General features: G+C 37.1%; 1 non-coding gene across 1 annotated transcript; it reads right to left on the minus strand.

Moving 5' to 3' along the window:
- Positions 1 to 5,060: 5,060 nt before the first annotated feature.
- Positions 5,061 to 5,167, minus strand: LOC141694211 (small nucleolar RNA R71). Its single transcript, XR_012563536.1, has one exon. It is a non-coding gene; the product is annotated as a small nucleolar RNA R71 (small nucleolar RNA).
- Between the last annotated feature and the right edge of the window lie 491 nt (positions 5,168 to 5,658).

The following is a 5,658-nucleotide window of genomic DNA, read 5'->3' on the forward strand; positions in this document are numbered from 1 at the left end:
ATATTCGAGTTATTTAATACTTCGTAAGTGGACATCTAGTCCCTTGGAATAAAATAAGTACGGACTTTTCATCGTCCAAAACATCACCGCAATAATTCCCGAGTTTTCATTTTAAAACACTGACTGACTCTCGATCTTATGATTTATACATCACGCTTATGGTAGCGCTAAAATATTCTACGATATATACATCATAATATGATCGCTATAGATGCAAAAAAACTCCAAATGCTATTATCATAACAATCATAGCATTTATACAAAAGACAGTAAAACAATATTTTCATAACACAAAAGTATATGGAGTTGGGTTCGTAAACTTTCCTAGGTATTTTGAGGTGTAGGATGCTCTAGGGTCCGCTCGAAAATCTATAATCATAAACATGTATCGTTTCGTTAGATCCCGTTCTTATCTATGGCGACTCGTACATGCACGCTACTTATTAATTGTTCTCGTAATTCATTTTACTCTTATTATTCCTTTAAGAACAAGTATTTGTCACGTTCTCTTTCTTTTCGAAATCCTTTATGTTCGTTTATGCCTTTTACAATTCGGTCCTCGGCTCCGCTTATGATTTTTAATGGTTTCCTAATCGCGCGGTCTCGGCTCCGACATTTTTATAAAATTGAACAATTTATATTTTCACTTGAAATGTTATACAATTTAATAAACTATATTTATTAATCTCTGTAAAAATATCATTATTTTTGAATATTTTTAAGTCGATCATTTCTATTTCCAAAGTTTGTAATTCGTAGCAGTTTTTATCGCGTAAATCACTTTTACTAAAACGGTCATAACGTTTGATCCGTAAATCGAAATCAAGCGATTCAAGCGCCTAAAAGATCCTTATAACATTTTATATCATAATATAGTCTTACTTTTCAAGAAACTACAGTTTATACATTTGGGAACTTCTGCAAAAACTTGAAGTTGTGTTTTGTTCATTTTAACGAGATTATGATTACGATACGAGTTTCGTTTATGTCTTAAATTATTAATTAACCATCAACAACCACCATATCATCATCTAAATACTAACTCCTCTTAATAACATCATGTTCTTTAGGCAACAATCATCAACCTTAATGCTAACTAAGTAAACATCAAGATAATAGCAAATCAACTACTAAAACTAGGTTTATAGCTAAGATCTCAAAGTTTCTTGAAACTTAAACCTTAAACAAAGTTTGGTCAAAGATTTATACCTTTCTTGAAATCTTGTGATGTGTAATTTTTGATGGTGAAGTCTTGGGGATGCTTGGTTGAGTGTAAGGAATCTAGATCAAGCCATAAAAATCAAGAAACCAAGAAGCGTTACTATTCACTATCACTTTTCTTGAATTTATTTCACCCATCAAACCTTAATATAATGATCTCAAAAATTTATCTTACCTTAGTTTAGGATGTATGAAGCTTGCGATTTAATTTTGGAATTTTTCTATGGCTAGAAGTTGGTGTTTTGAATTTGATTTCTCCCTTTTTTTCTTGTTTGGCTGAATGGAGCTAATGAAGAGAGAAGAGAGAGCTTTTTGTATTTTCTTGAATGCTTCTTTTGAAATCCTTGTGATATAATCTTCTGTATATCATCCTAGTACTAGAGAATCAATATAATTTTGCTAGCTTGCAAAATTTCAAAGCTAGGTTACTAGCTAAGTACTCCCTTGCACTATTCATGGTTACTATTTGCTAGCTTAGATTATCATTCCTATTTAGCTAGGTTACTATTTGGTTACTAATCATGGTTAGTTTCTTACCCTATTTATCTTGTATGGTTAGCTTGGCTTGATACCTTTATTTATTCGTTTACGCATTCGCTCGGTCGCTTATTCATTTTCATAATAAACTCTCGTAAACGGTTCGAGGTGTAAATCATTTCTTATACGTTCTTTACGTTTTGAAGTCTCGTACTTGGATTTGAATTTGTAGGATTTTAAATTTGTAATTATATTGTGATTCTCGTAATCCTTGATGGTTCATAGATACGGTCGTTTTTCAAAGTTCATTTTCTTCAAAAACTAATAGCATTTATATACACTCATTTGGTACGTATAATCATGTTATCGACTCGGAAACTCAATTTCTCATGCACAACATAGTGTGGGCTAAAATGTTTTCCCCGATTGTCAGGGTTACTATTCATCAAGCGTTTTACAAAGTCTCAAAAATTCGAATTATTACAGTCTTCCCCTCTAAAAAGGATTTCATCCCAGAATCAATTAGAAAACAGGTGGGGATATGTATTCTTCATTGCGTCTTCTAGTTCCCAAGTTGACTCTTCAACGTTCTGATTTCTCCACAAGATTCTGACCAGCTTCACCGCTTGTATCTCAGCACTTGTTTTTTTTGGTCCATCATTCTTACTAGTTGCTCAACGTAGGTCAAGTCTGGTTGTAAGTCTACATGCTCATACTCTATCACATATCGCGCATAGGCATGGTATTTCCTCAGTATTGACATATGGAACACGTTGTGCACTTGTTGTAGATTAGGGGTAAGGCGAGCTCATAAGCTAGAGGTCCTATTCTCCTCAAGATTTCAAAGGGTCTTATGAATCTGGGACTTAGTTTTCCTTTCTTCCCAAATCTCATCACTCCTTTCCATGGAGATACTTTCAATAGTACTAAATCTCCTACTTCATATTCTCTATCTTTCCTGGTCTGGTCGACATACTTCCTCTGTCTGTCTTGAGCCGCTACCAGCCTCTTTCTAATGAGTCCCACCATCTCTCTGGTTTGATGGACTAATTCGGGTCCTATTCTATTATGTTCTCTAACCTCATCCCAACATAAGGGAGAGCGCCATCTTCTTCCGTAAAGAGCTTCATAGGGAGGCATCCCTATGCTAGCATGATAGTTATTGTTTTAGGCAAACTCGATCAGGGGTAAGTGGTCATTCCAGTTTCCTTCAAAGTCAATGGCACATACTCGCAACATATCTTCTAGGGTCTGGATGGTCCTTTCGCTTTGCCCATCTGTTTGGGGGTGGTAAGCGGTACTCGTATTCAATCTGGTTCCTACACACTCTTGGAAGCTTCTCCAAAATCGAGAGTTAAACCTTGGGTCTCTATCTGACACTATGGCAACACCATGCCTTACCACGATTTATTTCAGGTAAATATCCACTAACTTGTCTACGGTGTACCTTTCGTTAATTGGCAGGAAGTGCGCAGACTTGGTCAGTCTATCTATGATAACCCATATATCATCGTTATTAGTTCTAGTCCTTGGTAGGCCTGTCACAAATTCCATGGTTATATGCTCCCATTTCCATTCCGGAATTTCTAAGGGCTGTAATAGTCCACCCGGTCGCTGATGTTCAACCTTCACTCTCTGGCATGTCAAGCATTTGCTGACCCACTCTGCTACTTCTCTTTTCATGTTAGGCCACAAATAATATTCCTTATGGTCACGGTATATTTTCGTACTTCCTTGGTGGATTGAATACCTGGAACTGTGCTCTTCGTGCAGCAGCTCGTCTCTTAGTTCTTGTCGATTTGGAACCCCAATCCGGGATGCATACCTTATGATCCCTCTCTCATCTTTCTCGCATCTGACCTCCTCACCGGTCAATGTTTCTGTTTCTTCATTCATCTTCTTTTCCTGACACACTCGTATCTTTTCGGCTTATTCCGGTACTAACTTGATCTCAAATAGTCCTTCTGATCCTTTACCGGTTATTCTTACGTCGATCTCCATCTTTTCAAATTCCTTAACTAACTCCTCAGATGTCATTATCATTTTGAATCTCTGTTAAGTGGCATTTATGTCCACTTAGAGTGCTCTATAAAGGCGTGGATTGATGTTTTATACTCAAGTTATTTGTGTTTTTCATGTGTTTTGTAATGTTTTTGCATTTCAGGCATAGTTGCTCATGCTTATTCATCTTATGAGCATCGCGAACTTATAAGATAGCGTGTTAATCTCTAATGAAGCGACAGTGAATTTAGAGGTTTAGAACTTTCCATGCTAGCATAGGTTCATGTATTTGATATGCATGATTCGTAGGTAATTTTAATCATCTTACTTGCCCTGTATAATCAAGATAGATAACTTGTACATTAAACCGTTATGTTGTCAAATTCTATAGAAATATAGGGTCTCAATATAATTGGTGTCTATTCAGCTTCTATCTCTTTTTTGGATGTCTGGTAGTAGGGTATTCGTGCAACGAAAGTTGGCGTTTACTAGTTTCGTGTTATCTGATTAGTATTATCACCATTACATGCTAAGGTTAAGAACAAAAAGGCTATTGAATGAAGTAGTAATGAAGTTAGAATCCCATGTTTGTGTTATATAAGTAATTCAACCTTTTAATTTCTTAGTTAATTGCATGTTAGTTAATAATCTTAGTTATAAACAACCCCATTTGTTATTCATCTTAGCACTGAATAATAACCATACCATTGTTGCATAAGTGCATTGATTGAAATTAACCTAAACCAGTCTCTATGGGAATGAACTAGAATTGATTATATATTACTTGTGATCGTGTATACTTGCGTGAATATTAGAGCTTGTTTTCATCCTAACAAGTTTTTGGCGCCGTTGCCGGGGACTAGGTGTTAATTTTTAGTTTATGTGCTTGACATCAGTGGTCCTTAAAGTTCACTTACTCGGATTCTTTTACTTTCACGGTTTACTTGTTTGTGTTTCAGGTACTCATTACAATGGGAGATCCAGCAGCACCAACGAAAGCGTTTATGGATTTTTCTCAACCCAAGATCAATGACATTCAATCTAGCATTGTCAGGCCAGCGATCGTAGTTAATACCTTCGAGATCAAGACTGGCATAATTCAGATGGTGTAGAACTCAGTTCAGTTTAGGGGTGTTCCAATGGAAGATCCCAATATGCACATTAGGGATTTCATAGAGATTTGCGACACCTTCAGGTTCAATGGTGTGTTTGAGGATGCGGTGAAACTGAGACTGTTCCCATTCTCTCTGAGGGATAAGACTAGGAGCTGGTTACACTCTCTACCAGCTGCTTCTATCACTACTTGGGAGGATCTTGCTCAGAAGTTTCTTACTAAATTCTTCCCTATGGCGAAGACAGCTGCACCTAGGAATGCTCCTACTCAATTTACGCAGCAATCGAGAGAAACTCTATATGAAGCTTGGGAGCACTACAAGGAGATGCTTAGGAAGTGTTCTCATCATGGCATACCTGATTGGATGATCATCAATTGTTTTTATAATGGGTTGGGGGCACAGTCTAGACCCATGCTTGATGCGTCATCAGGTGGAGCATTATGGGCAAAGAGCTATGAGGAAACTTATGGTCTAATTGAATTGATGGCTGTTAATGAATATTAGTATCCAACCAGAGATTGCCATATGGCAAGGTAGCAGGAGTTCTGGAAGTGGATACAGTTACAGCTATCACTGCTCAACTAAAGGCGTTGTCTATGAAAATCGATTCTCCGGCTAACTATGGTGTTAATCAGATAACTAGAGTTTGTGAGCTATATGCAGGTTCACATGCGAAGGAGCAATGCGCTATATCTAGTGAATCAGCTCATTTTGTGAGCAACTTTCAGAGATCGTAGCAACCAGTTCCAGACACTTATCATCCTGACAACTGGAATCTTCCTAACTTCAGCTGGAGCAAAAATCAGAGTGCGATGCAACAGCCTTATCAGCAGTATGCAGCAAA

This window comes from Apium graveolens, chromosome 10 (assembly GCF_009905375.1).
Source record: "Apium graveolens cultivar Ventura chromosome 10, ASM990537v1, whole genome shotgun sequence".
Classification (NCBI taxonomy): Eukaryota; Viridiplantae; Streptophyta; class Magnoliopsida; order Apiales; family Apiaceae; genus Apium; species Apium graveolens.